The sequence below is a fragment of the Dromiciops gliroides genome, chromosome 4 (genome assembly GCF_019393635.1).
Source record: "Dromiciops gliroides isolate mDroGli1 chromosome 4, mDroGli1.pri, whole genome shotgun sequence".
NCBI classification, from domain to species: domain Eukaryota; kingdom Metazoa; phylum Chordata; class Mammalia; order Microbiotheria; family Microbiotheriidae; genus Dromiciops; species Dromiciops gliroides.
Genome location: NC_057864.1, coordinates 365,874,757 through 365,890,155, shown reverse-complemented (window position 1 = coordinate 365,890,155; position 15,399 = coordinate 365,874,757).

Genomic DNA, 15,399 nt, shown 5'->3' with positions numbered 1-15,399 from the left:
ATCAACTTGTAGGGTTGGCATCTTCCATAATTTTCTCACAAAGCTGGAAGCCAGAAGCTCCTGAAGCTCCAAAAGACCAAAGAAGTCAGAGAAACAGAAGAGACTTGAAGAGCCTCTAGAGTTTCAAGAGATCAACTTTCTCTACTTCTCGCCAACTCCACACTCTTTTCCCACATGCAGGATCCATGCCAGTGAGGAGAGAGTTTCATACCAATGGGCTATGGATCTTGAGTTACATTTATATGGAACATTAAGGCTTGAGAGTTGATCTTTACAACAGCCCTGTGATGTAGGTGCTGTGATTATTGTCCCCATTTTACAGATAAGGTTTCTAAGCCTGAATGAGGTCAAGTGAGTTGTCTAGGGTCACATAGCTAGTAAGTGCGTATGGCATAATTTAAATTTGTCTTCCTGATTCCAAGTACAGAACTCCATCCACTATACCACCTATGTTAATTACAGTTGTTGTTATTATCATAGTTTCATTTTACCTGTATTAGATTCTCTCTCTGTCTCTGCTTCTGTCTCTCTCTATCTCTATTTCTGTCTCTGTCTCTGTGTCTCTGTCTTCATTTCTGTCTCTGTCTCTCTCTCTCTCTCTGTCTCTCTCTGTCTCTCTGTCTCTCTCTTCCCCCCACCCCCAAAATAAATATTAACAAATAATGGTCAAGCAGACATGAACTGTCCACAGTCCTCTCAGCACTACCGCATTCATCTTGTTCCGGAATTATAAGGGGGATGTAGAATTTTGAGTGAGTAGTGCTGTAATTGAACCAAAGAATCCTGCTCAAATTGGGAACAACAAGAACCAAAATCCAGTCATTCATGAATGGCTGCCAATCTCCAGGGCTGAGCTGCAGCTGGGATATTTTATTTGAGACTGCGTTGATATTTATGACATGAGGAATATATTTAATTAACAAATGGAAAGCCTCTCATTGAAGAAGAAAAATCTGTGACTTCTCTCAGAGCATGCAATGTAAGTCACTTGGCAATGGGGCTCCCACTAGCACACTCCACAAAGGATTAGTCGATGCTGTGTGAAATGTGGGGGCACCAGCCTGGGAGATGATTGCTGTCATGTGCTGCAGGAGCTCTGCATGAATTAGAATTTTCTGATTTGCAAAATTCTTCCAGAAAATGTCATTTGTGTTGCTTTTCTCCAGACTATTTTTATTTATGATAATAATAACTCATATTTACATGGCAGCTTAAGGTTATAAAAAATTTTAAACCCTTCCACTTTTCCCACAGCACCCCTGTGAAGTTGGTACTGTAGAAATTATTGTCCCCATTTTATTGATGAGGAGAATGAGGTTCAAAGCAGTTAAGTAATAGTAATTACAACAACACCCTCATGTTGTTGTTACCCCCATTTTACAGATGAAGAAATTTAGATTCAAAGAGTTTGTGGCTTGTTCATGGACATACAACTTATACTCTGATCATCAGATCGTTTTAAGTCCATTAATTGGGAAGTTGATTTATTTACTAGTTTTTTCAGCCTCAAGAGAGCTAAATTTTCCTGATGAACAGAACTTTAATCTACTTTCTCTGTGAGAAAAAAGAAATGATCTTAGAGTTCAGTAGCTCCATCCATATTTTATCTCCTGGGTTGAGGCTGTACAATGAAAAGTCTAATGGGCCTGCCTGGACCACAGCTCCTGCCTCATGGAGTTCACGTAGCCTGGGGTTAAGTGACTTGCCTAGGGTCACACAGCTAGTAAGTGTTAAGTGTCTGAGGTCGGATTTGAACTCAGGTCCTCCTGACTCCAGGACTGGTGCTCTATCCACTGTGCCACCTAGCACAGTGTAATATACCCTGTAATATACTTTTTTAAACTGCTGGGCCATTAGTGAACATTTCAAAAGGATCTTTCCCCTTAGAGTTCTAAGAATCACACAGTTTTTAAAACATCTATAAACTTTAACTCAACTATTACTTCTCTAACAATGACCAAATGGTAGACAGACTCTCGGGGGAGGGGGAGAGAGAATGAGTCATATCAAACTTGACATTCTCACTTTAAATAAATATAAAAAAGAAAGTTGTAACTCAACGAAAATATGGTTCACAGGTTCTTGGAGAGGCAAACAAAAAAGCTGATTGCCAATTTGACAGTGGACTCAAATGCAACAAGAAGCATCCTTTCACAGTAAGTGTACTTATCTCATATGGCAATGTTCATATTTGCAAAAAGATTACCAAAACAATAATTATATCTTGTATACAAACATTTATCACAGAATATGAAGGGGTAGGCAAATGCTATAAACAACTCCAGACCCTGAAAAGTGTAATGATTGGAATGATGCCACCTACTGGAGACTTGCTGTGGGAAAGCTCCACCATGAGGAAAATGCCTCAGAGACATTGTGGCTTTTCCTTGGCGTCAGGAAATGACGTTTGCTCATGGGTGCTGTCTATCAAGGCTACCAGCCAATCAACTTGAGGAGCCTCTTATTTTCTGGGAGGAGACAGGAAGGAGGAAAGGGAGCCTGCGCAGAGAGCTCTGGGGCTTTTGGGTTCCTGGCTTGGTGGTGGTGGCAGCAGAGGACTTCACAGGAAATTTGAGGAAAGATAGGAATGCCAGGCTGTTGGAATTCTGTTCTCAATCTTTTTCTTTCTATTTTCTAATAAACCCTTAAAAACCTAAACTCGTTTTATCAGTGATTTTAGTCAGTTTCCCCCAAAACTGGGGGAACAGATTAGAATCCACATTTAGAATCTTAAATTACACAAAAGTCAATATATTTTCTTTCTTTCTTTTTTTTTCTTCACGGCAATAAGGGTTAAGTGACTTTCCCAGGGTCACACAGCTAGTAAGTGTCAAGTGTCTGAAGCCAGATTTGAACTCAGGTCCTCCTGAATCCAGGGCCAGTGCTTTATCCACTGAGCCACCTAGCTGCCCCCAAAAGTCAATCTATTTTCATGCTCAGTAACTTCCATGGAAAGACAAATAGGTGAGTATGGTGAAGACATATGAATCAGAAATAAGGAATGAGAAAGATCAAAGATTTGTAGACTACCCAGAAACAACATGTCTATACATTATGAACATTTTGAAAAAATAATCAATACTGCAGGAAAGCTTGAGTATGAGACAACATTACAAAAACTAACAGATAAGAAGCAATTCATAATTGATATAGGAGTCATTCCTAAATCAACTGTCTATATGTAGTCAGACCACTAATTTCTTAGAGTGAAAATAAAAATGAGCACAAAGGTAGGAAAAGAATAAAAATGAGAAAAAATATGGTGTGTATTCGAAACAACTCCATTCTGAGAGATTAAAATAAGTTATTAATGAGGAAAAGCATTAAAGGGAGGAAAAGGATATAAGAAAAGACTAAAATAATTTCATATAGGAATCTAAGCAATATAAGTCAGTTGCTGTAACAAAGAGACCCAAAGAGCCTTAAAAATGCCTTATTTAGCAAATACTTGACTTTCTTCTCTAGGGAAGAGATATGGAATTTCTAATAGATACCAGTTTATAATAGAAACTTATTTATTTAATATAATGAAGGATGATAGAACATTATGAACAGTACCATCTCATAAAACAGAGTAGAAGGCAAAACCAGTTAAGATAAAGCTTATTAAGAGTCTCATCTAAACAAAGTCATGCTGAGGGTATTTAAAGATGAAAAGGACAATAAAACAGAAGAAAACTGGAAATGATATGCAAAGATTTTTATGACAAACTGTTTTTGTAATTAATAATGGTAAAATCACCATTCTTAGACTCTAAAATCAGTCCTGAATATATTTATAGAACAGAGAAAAATGGTTCTAAAGAGGCCAAAGATGGGAAAAGCAGCTAAACTGTCCAGTGTAGAGATAGGATATTTGTGCTTGAGCTGTGAGGGCATTAAAAGATTGATTTACAATCTATCCAAAGGAAAGATAGATACCAAAGTCATAATAAAGAGCTAAAATATTGTTATTATCAAAAGACCCAAGAGAATATCAATAATTCCCAACTTATATCTATTCTCTCATCTCTACAGAAGTTTTTTGAGTATCATCTGTGCATACGTCAAAGACTTTCTGAATGAAAGTATTAATTGACAGAGGGGCAGCTAGGTGGCATAGTGGATAGAGCACTACCCCCGAAGTTGGGAGGACCTCAGTTCAAATTTCACCTCAGACACTTACTACCTGTGTGACCCTGGGCAAATAACTTAACCCCAATTGCCTCAAACATCCAGGGCCATCTCCAGTCGTTCTGATAATATATCTTGCCATTGGGCCCAGATGGCTCTGGAGGAGAGAGTGAGGTTGGTGACCTTGCCCAGTCCTCCCTCACTTAAATCCAATTCAGTGCAAGTCATGACATCACTTCCCAATGTCATGGTCCTCTTTGGGAACAAAGGACAAACAACAAGTTGGGGGAACAGGCAATCCTTTTGTAAGCAATATTCCACCATAGCCTACATTTTTAAAATCACACAATTGACTAAAAGATGAAGAGAATACAAGATCTCATTATGTTCATTGTTATCCTGTCATTTTTACCTTCTATAACATCTCTTTGTAACCCCCCTCTTCTCTAACACTGCGACCATTGTGATCCAAGCCCTCATCACCTCACACCTGGACTGTTAGAATAGCCTACTTGTTGGTCTCTCTGACTTAAATCTCTTCTCACCCTAGTCCATACTACCTTCAGTTATCAAAATCATTTTCCTTAACCTCAGGTCTGACCAGGTCACTTCCCTATTCAATAAATTTTAGTAGTTCCCTATTACTTCCTGGACAAATATAAAATAATTTTTGTGGGGCAATTAGGGTTAAATGACTTGCCCAGGGTCACACAGCTAGTAAGTGTCAAATGTCTGAGGCCAGCTTTGAACTCAGGTCCTCCTGAATCCAGGGCTAGTGCTTTATCTACTGCACCACCTAGCTGCCTATTCTGTTTAACTTTTAAAGCCCTACATAAGAACACTTATGAACCAAATCAGTTAATCAGAACAATGTGAAGAGAGCCTACATATCTCTTTGAACTGGGCAGAGATTCACATAAGGTGGCCAATCAGTCAACAAGAGTGGGCGGGCATGGATAAGTTGAAATCTGCATCATTGGAGAAAACATCCATATAGTTGAGATCTATTTGAGTATTTTAATTTTTTCTTTTCTATAGACAATCTCATTTTGTGAGAATGGAAGGTTCAGAGAGCCACAGAATATCAAAGTTATATGGGACCATAGAGATTATCTAGTACAATACTCTCATTTTATAAATGAGGAAATTGAAGTCCAGAGAAGCTAATTTTCTTGCCTAAGATTACCCACAGAGTTATTGGTAGAACTTGAGTCTCTTGATTCCCAGGTTAGTACTCTTTCTACTAGACAAGATTAATATTCAATATCCATTAAAATGTATCCCTAACTTTGTGACTGCACTTGCTAATTACTATTGGCCCTCTTGTATAACTCACATATGAACAGAGCAATATCTTCAGCTATTCATTCACTTATTCTGTGAAATGATATCATTGTACAAAGAGAAATGCTTTGTACATGATAAGTTTTTAGTAAATGGCTGCTAAATAAATAAATAAATAAATTCATTTAAATATTTACCGGATGCTTGACCATCATTCTGTTCCAGTCAATCATCACAGCATGAATATAATCCTGCATTTCTAAATCCATGCTACCTGAACATAATTTTTAGTGGGTCCTAGGGAGCTGGAAAGACTCCATCAGAAAACTAGGCTACCTCATTTGGGAGTGACTCATCATCATCAATTGACCAAAAGTAAAGATAATTTTCAACCACATTAACTTATAAATAAAATCTAATATGTCATCGAGGGCTTGCAATTTGCATCAGTTGGAAGGGAAGGGAGGGTAGGGAGAGGAAGAGTGTCTGTAGCAATAAAATCAGAAGTATTGAAGAAGTACTGTATGCCCAGCATTGTCATAGGCATATGATGGACACAAGAGAAAGAGTAGGCACAGTTCCTTATCTTAGTCCTGTTGGAAAAATAAGATACGCATTCCTATATGAACCAGTAATTAGATAATTTTAGAAACAATGCATAAAAGAGCAGAGCAGTACAATAATTGCAATATTTATAAATGCTGAGGCAAGAAGCAGGCTACTGAGAAGCAGTAATAGATACACATGTCTATACTTTACATACATGTATATTTATACATCATATATATACCTACATGTGTATATATACACACATGTATTTGTGTATATTGTGTATATATACACACATGTATTTGTGTATATTGTGTATATATATACACATGTATTTGTGTATATTGTGTATATATATGCATAGATGTGTGTGTATGTATATGTATATGTATATGTGTGTATATATATATATATATATACATATATATATATATATATACAGAGAGAGAGAGAGAGAATCACAAGGAATAATGTACTAGACCAGAATCAGGAATACCTGATTTTGAATTTCACCACTGACATTTCATTTGCTAGCTGTGTAACCATGGGAAAGTCACATAAGTTTTCTGAACCCCAGTTTCCTTATCTCTATAATGGAAATAACAAAACCTGTATTTACCTCACAGATTGTTTTTTTTTTCTTTTTGGCAAGGGATAAAGCTTAAGTGAAATAATGTGTAGAAAGTTCTTTGTACAACTTTAAAGTGCTATGTAAAAATGTCAGTTTTTTGAATATAGTAGATGAGAATAGTTGGAATAACATAGGAGTGGTCTTAGTCTTCTTGGAAATGGGGTGGGGGTGGGGATGGTGTCTGTCTTGACATAAGCCTGGAAATGAAAGAAGGACATGATAGTAAAAAAAAAAAAAAAAAGATATGATGCTTATAAGAGGAATTTTCAGATGAAGGATGGAGATGAGAGAAGCATAGATTGTGTATGGGGAAGGTAAGGAGGCATCTTTTGTCCTAATTCTTTAACCTGCCTCTATCCTAGAGCCTTACATGTCAAGAGAATAATTAAAGATTATAGCAGACAATATTCACTGTTTTGATCTTTACAAAATGCTCCATTGTGGCTGCTTGTAAAAATAGTCTTACTTCATATGCCAGAGAGTATTTTGCTGATTTTCATTGTTTGGCTCCTCTTCCTATCTATTCTCTCACACACATTTTCTATTGTTAACCTTTAAATGTTAGAAAAATAATAGTTGCTAGGTATTTGGTCTTATCGCACCTTTTTCTTTGTGTTTTGGGGAAAGGACCATCTCTGCTGCCACCTAGTGACACTTCTCTGCAATCTTCAGACTTGCTCCCAAGGAAATGCAGAGGAGTTATTCCCCTGTCTTGCAAATCATGCTTCAAAAAGTCACTGGATCCTAAGATTGAGAGCAAGAAGAGACCTTAGATATTCTCTCATCCATTTCTCTCCTTTTACAAGAGGAGAAACTGTGGCCTAGAGAGCTAATGTTCACTTTTGAGTTGCCAACACAATTTCATGGTTAGGTTTCTCACTAATCCACAAAAATCTATTTCACTTTTACTGTAGCTGGAATTAAAGTTAATAAAGGTGAAGTTCCCCGAGTCAGTCCACTTGATGACACTGCCTTATGGGATTTTCTTTCTTATTCTGTTCCTGCTTGTCAAGAACTCATTGGTTTCCCATCTTTCACTGTGCCTTAGTCCAGCCTATCACCTCCATATGTGGGCATCGAGCCTGCCTACAGTCTAATCCTAGCACTGTATTATAGGAGTCTCATATTCAGAAGGAAAATGGTTCGATATCAAGTCAAAGTCAGGGAGGTACTGTGGGAAATGTGCTGGGAGGCCTGGGCTGACATCCTCAGATAAGTGGAAGATACTAAGAACAGTTTTTAGCTTCCAGGATTGCCAGATGCTTTATATCATCTCAAATCCCACTTCTTACTACATTTGGGTAAATCATTTAGCCTTTCTTCCTATCCATTCTAAGATCCCTAAGACTAGAAGGTTAAACTAAGCTGATCACTAAGATTCCTCCTAGCTCTAAACCAACAGTTCTATAATCCTATGATCTTTGCAACAATCATGCAAGGTAGATACTGCCAGTACTAGTCATTCATTTTACAGTGACCCTTGTCCATACCCTCCCATAAATTCAACACAGGGGGTGGTCCCAACATGCCTGGAGCTTGCCTCATATTTGAAAGCACATAATTGGAGTAGAATTTCTATCAACCAATTACTCCTCTGTCTTGCCAATCTTTTTAATGTTTCTGTGCTTTCCCCATGGTCTAAAGTTCTAGAGGCAAGATTTGAAAACAGGTCTTTCTTCACTCCAAGTCTAGTGCTCTTTGCACTAGAGAAAACTAAGGAGACAAGAAGTTTTAAATAATCATCATAGGAATCAATGAAAACCACAAAGAAGGGTACACAATGGTTGATATCTCCTAGGACAGTTAGGATCTAACTGAGATTATGTACCACGGTGAAGGATATCAGCACAATTCTACAACATTTCCAGATGCAGTAGTTTAGTGAAGCCTGAATGGAAAAGATAGAGTAATAGACTAGGGAGAGGTCAGGAAAGGTAAGTTTAACGTAAGGGAAAGGTAGAAATAGAAGGATAGGAATGTAATGGGTAGCCCAGAGTCCATTTGCATAAAATTTTCCTTATTGCTGGAGACCAATTACTCAAACTCTTCATTTGGGGGACAGGATACAGTGGTAGAGAGACTGAAAGAAGAGGAATCCTTGTCTTTCAGTTCCAGCTTTGAGAGAGAAGACATGTGGTTACAAATTCTCTTTAAGCCACTGAAGGGAGAAAAAGACCTGGTGGTGGGGGTGCAGGGAGAGCAGAGTGAAGAGAAGCCAACATGCAGAGGAGATGACAACATCAATTATGTTCTTAGTCCCAGTTTAATACACTAGAGGCTTTGGGGAATTTCCCCTTGGCTGAGATCTGAGATTCTTTCCCTTAGATGATCTGAGTTATCTTGCTCCTAATAGAAGGGCTAATTTATTCTGTGTATTGTTTAGTACATATTCTCATATGTATACTTTCTCTGATTTCTGTTTTGCTATTGACCTTGATAAATGGTTTATTTGCTTTTCACTGTGTGTGTTCATTGTGGAGCTGGTCCTAGGGGAGTCAAACCTTAGATATATTTATAGCTTGGGACACTCCTCCATCAAGGGATGGTGATGAGAAGCACAGCTTGAACCTAAATTTTATTTACCGTAGACAAACAATACTTAAAAAGAGCATATATATATATATAGTCTGGTATCTTCTTTGTCTGAGGAGAAAAGAATAGCTGACCTCTGGCCTCAACCTCCTCTAGACAGAGCTATGTAGATACATATACTCTACTTGGGCAAAACATATAGTGCAGCAACATACCAGCAACACCTTTTATGAGAGTTTATGGTTGGACTAAGGAAATTTCAGATCCTTTATTGCTCTCCCATTTTATTTATAAATAGGTTTTAAACAATTGGGTTATTTTAAGAGAAAATATGTTAGTCCATTAAGATTGATCTATTTTGGGGTAGAGCCAAGATGGTAGATTAAGGGCAGGCATCTAGATGAACTCTTCCAACATACCCCTCCAAAAAACTTTAAAGTATTGCCTCAAATCAAATTTTGAAGCAGCAGAGGCAGCAAAAGTTTGGAGTGAGACATTTTTCCAGCCTAAGAAAATTTCAGAGGTGAGCAAGAAAAGTCTATGACACAAAGGTGGAGGTTTGTTCACAGCCCACATATGCATCATGTCAACAGCAGCAGCAGCAGCAGTGGCAGCTTTGGAAACTCAGCCCAGAGGAGTTAAGGGAGTCGGACAACTGGTCAGAAAAAGAATACAAAGAACCCTTTGCTGACGCTGAGTATGACTGGAACTAACTGAAACCTCTATTGCCATATGCATTTCTGTATCACAGTTTTGGTGTAGAGAAGTGCTGTCCCAATCACAGTTCCAAGGTAAAGAGGACTGATGATATATATAGCTGTAGGGGACCATGGGCTCTTCCTAGGTAAAGATAAGAGCACAGACCAGAAGAGCAGTGACCACACCTCTCCCAGAACTACACCACCTCAGAACCACAGAAAACCTGGAGAATCCCAAAACAAGCTCTGAAAAAAGCAGCAAAAAAAGCCTAAAGTTTGGGATAGTGCCTCTCTAACCTCAGGTGAAGAGAGCACAATTTTAACAAAAAGCTCAAAGTCAATAAATTGGCTGAAAAAACAAGCAAACAACAATGAAAAAATTACCATAAAAAGCTACTAGGGTTGCAGGGAAAACCAAGACATAAATTCAGAAGAAGACATCAATTTAAAAAGAGCTGCCCAAAAAAGCCTCAAAGAAAAATAATAAGTGGACCCAAGCCCAATAAGAATTCCTGGAAAAGTTAAAGAAAGTGATGAATGTTAGAGGAAAAAAATTGGAAAACACATGAGAATGATGTAAGAAAATTATAAAAAGAGAATTAGCTATTTGGTAAAAGAGACAAACAATTCTGAAGAAAATAATACTTTAAAAACAAATTGGCCAAATAGCAAAAGAGGCATAAAAATTACTGAAGAAAAGAACTCCTTAAAAAGTCAGAATTGGCCAAATGGAAAAAGAGGTACAAAAACTCAATGAAGAAAATAATTCCTTAAAAAATGGAATTGGGAAAGTAGAAACTACTGACTTCATGAGACATCAACAAACAAGAAAATAAAATCAAAAGCAAGAAAAAATAGAAGAAAATGTGGAAATATCTCATAGGAAAAACAACTGACCTGGAAAATAGATAAAAGTGAGATAATTTAATAATAACTATTGGACTACCCAAAGACTATAATCAAAGAGAGAGCCTAGATAACATATTTCAAGAAAGTATCAAGGAAAACTGCCCCAATATTTTAGATCCAGGTAAAATAGAACTTGAAAGAATCTACAAATCATCTGATGAAAGAGATCCCAAGATGAAAACTCCCAGTATTATTATATGTTAAAGAGAAAATAGTTCAAGTGGTCAGAAAGAAACAGCTCAACTATGAATGACTAAATTTTGAGTATTACAAATATTCAAATCAACTACAAAGGACCTATGAAGGAAGATGCTATCCACTGCCAGAAAAAGAACTGATAAATAGAAATATTCATACTATGGTTTCACACACACACACACACACACACACACACACACTGTGGGGTGGGGAGGGAGGGAGAAAACAAATTTTAAAATGCACAGTAGGGAACAAAAAGTACTTCAAAGGACAGTATAGAAAATTGGGGTAGTTTTGAAAATGATGTGTAATAACTATTACATAGTTTTTCAAACCAAGTAAACTGTGAAATGGAGAGTTATGTTTTTTTATTGAATCCTCTTTTGGGGTTGTTATATATGGAATTTTTCTTTGTCTTTTCATATTTAATTTCAAAATGAATAAAAGTTTCTTTACAGAAATCACTAAAATATATGTATTATTTCATCCAGCAATACCTTAAGAAGGTCAAAAAAGAAACATCCGGGGGGCAGCTAGGTGGCGCAGTGGATAAAGCACAAGCCCTGAATTCAGGAGTATCTGAGTTCAAATCCGACCTCAGACACTTGACACTTACTAGCTGTGTGACCCTGGGCAAGTCACTTAACCCCCATTGCCCCGCAAAAAAAAAAAGAAAGAAAGAAAGAAAAGAAACATCCCATATGTATAAAAACATTTATAGAATCACTTTTTGTAGTTTCAATGAACTGGAAGTAAAATAGGAATCTGATTGGGGAATGACTGGAGAATTGTTCAAGTGATAGAGGAAATTTTTTATGTAGGGTAGAAGCTAGAACCAGAGGTTTCTAAGACCAGCCTGTACCAACACAATAAACTGTGTGCCTTGATAGGTGGATTAGGGAGTCAGGAGCCTTGGCATCAAATTCAAGTCAAAATGGGGGCCACAAGAATCCCTGAGATCCATGTATTAACTTAATTTTAAAATGCAATATTACCTATGTTTTATTGAATTTTTATTTATTTTGTTTAATATTTCCCAATTATATTTTAATCTGGAGTCACTTAGTAGTATTTTGTGCCACATGCAGCCATGGTAATTACTTCATGTTAGATACTTCTGTCATAGAAGTCAGGGAAGAAAAAGGCTCTAAGAAAAGAGGAATAGTAAATAGTGTCTAAATCCAAAAAGAGGTCAAGTAGAATGAGACCCAATAAAAAGCCATTGGATTTAGCCTTTGAGAGGTGATTGGTGACTTTGGATTGAACAGTTTTAATTGAGTGGTAGGGATGGAAGCTAAATTGCAAGGGATTAAGAAGTAGGAAGGGGAGTGAAGAAATTAAGTCAATGAGTGTCCTAGGTCTTCCCCCCCACCAAGAATGAGAAAAAAAATCTTAGACAGACGTATTTGTAATAGAGAAGGAATCATTTCATAGGCAGTATTAGAAATAAGAGGAAGAGGGAAAACTTTTGAAGGGATAAACTCCTAGAGATGGCTAAAGATGTTCTTAAAAGTATAAGTAGAGAAGATGACTTTGGCAAGAAGACCCAAAACACTCAAGAATGGGTGATAACAAACAGGTATTTTGAGGTGGGGAGTAAAGGAAAAGGGAGGGAGCTCCTAATGGGTAGCCTTTATTTTCTAAGTAAAGAAGCAAGATCCCCTGTTGAGGAGGAGGAGGAGACAACATAAGAGCTTTATGTGTAGAGAGAAGGTTTGTAGAACATGAGACTTTGTGGAGAGTTTGTGTCATTCAAGTTAAAAATAGGATTGCCACAAAGCAGTAAAGAGGCAGGTGAGATTAAAGTATATAAATTTGTGTGGAAACCAGTTGGCACATTTGTATTACTTTCTACAACAGTATTCAGGAACACATGACTAGGAAAAAAACTTGGGAGCTTGGCAATGTGTGACTGGCAATAGGACAAGGGGTAAGGTTAGAGGATAATTCATAGTCCTGCTGGTTAACCATGACACAGGCACCTGATTCAGAAATGACTCCCCACATTAGTAACCAGTTGCTTTCTGACTGTTAAAGTACATGGTTAATTTCACATTTTATGTTTTGTTATTAAGGAGTCACCATACCAGTGCCTTCCTACTTTCTTCTTAAAGCAAGGTGTGAGGCTTCTGAGTAGTCTACTAGTCCTTGATCTCTTTTATTTTTTCTCCCAAACCATGTTTTCCAATATATTTTTCACTATCTTCATCTGTACACACCTTTGCACTGATATTACTAAGTTTCCAGGCTTATATTGACTTACCTTGGAGGATCACATCAGACTATTTGAAGACTTTATCTTATCATCCTCTGCAAAAGGCATTTTATGTGCCCCTGCTCAGGGGTGTGCTTGTAAATGTTTAACAATCAGCTTTCTAAAAACATACAACACACTTTTAAATTAATCTGCATTATTAACATTTTCTTCCATGACTTACTTAAATATAGTCATCAACAAAAATAAATATTAAGAATAAGAATTATAATTATAATAAATCAAGCCCTGATTTGTAGTTTTCATTGATTTCAGAGATATAAGGGTTCACACTGAAAACAAGAATTGGTTCTCATGATCTGGTATAAACTGGCTCTAGCACACTCCTGCCTGAGCTGTTTTTCTTGGCATGGTGGCATAATTGCTTATTCTCAGTGCAAGTAGAGTTGACCAGGCATCTCAGGAAATGCTATTTCTTGTTCCCTTGGGGCACTTGATGAAATAAACTCTACTGACTCCTTTATTGGCTTTTCTATGGAGAACCAGCCAGCTATCCTCCCATTTAGGTTTAACTTCTTTATATCATATAGTTTTATTTATACCAGGGAGTTCTAAACTCGTGTGTGTGTGTGTGTGTGTGTGTGTGTGTGTGTGTGTGTGTGTGTGTGTAAATGAGTGGGGAGGGAGCAGGCTTCTTTGGAAATTTGATGAAGAACAAACAACACCAACAAAAAAGGTGAAACCTAAAGACCCCTTCTCAGAATCATATTTTAATAGCAAGAAATAAAATATATAGAAGTACAAAGGAAATCCATATGAATAAAAAATAAAAATGTATTTTCCCCTCTGAATTTATGAACCCTCAGAAATATATTTACTGATACATTTTAAAAAACATAATTTATACCAAGAATATCAGTGTTATTGTGACTTGATTGAAAATATCAAAGATCTAGAGCTAAAAGGGATTTCTAGTCCAACTGCTTCTTTTTACATATGAGGAAAATGAGGCTGATAGAGATTAAGTGATTTGTCCAAGGTTGAATCACTAGTAAGCACCAGTCAGGAATTGAATCCAGATCCTCTGACTTCTGAACCAGCGGTCTTTCCAATTTACTATTTTGTTCTGTAACTGGACAAAGAGTTTACAGTTAGAATACCAAAAGTTAACTTAAAATTTAAAGAATCTCAGAGAAATTGTTATTAATAACTAATGATTTGGGGAGATTAAGAGTTCCCCCTTTTCTCTATCACATTTCAAGACTAAGTCTCTGAAGACTGAACTAAAGTCCTGCTCAATCTGACCCCATTCAACCTTACAAGGAATCTCTAATCTAAGGTGAATTCCATTCAATCAGGCTTGGGTGGAGACAGACCCTTTTGTCTAAATTGACAAAAGCTAAGGGTGGTCTGGGTATGTAGTCTTTTGGTCCAAGGGTGACATGATGTCACTCTAGGCCCACTTCTTTTTGTAAAGTCTTCCTCTTATTAACTGTTAGCCAATGATAGCTGATTCAAACTTAGATAAACTGGTGCTCAGGAAGTACAGCACATGCATTGGATCATGCTCATAGCCTTGCTAGGGACCTAGAACCTACTAGAGTTTCTCTTCCATTGACTATCTTCAAGAACCCAGAGTTACTTCTATACTACAATAAGATATAGCAATAAAAAGTTTCAGAATAGTCACTTGCCTAAGGATACCCTTTTATTATTCTTTATGTGCATGAAAACCCTTCTACAATTTCTCGAGATGAGGGAAGTTTAGAATGTAACCAAGGTACATCTATGTGTCACAGTGGTCACTAAGTTCTTTAGGCAAACATTTAGTGCCTTGTGGTTGAAACCCCTCTAATTAGGCTTTATTATTATCCTGTGAATGAGATAACCTATCCCTTGTCTATCTGATTGATGTTGGGCCAGAGCAGATATATCCCATCAGTCTCCAAACACATTCTCTGACAATCTAGGTCCTTTACATTCCATTACCTCCCTAGGCAACCTTTGGGTATTCTCTATAACAACGAAATCACAATTCTGATCTAAAAACAATGGGAAATAGCTATATAAAGTACCTGGATTTTGACAAGCCATTTGACAAGAACAAAATGATGGACTTACTAGACCCAAAGGATATTGACTAATGGATTGAGATTAATTTAGACAGAGGCTCCTAGTGAGGTATTAAAGAAAATGATTCTTTTGCCTGGTTTCATTCAAATTTTTTTAAGTTGCCTCAATGAAGGCATAGGTGGCATCTCTACAACATT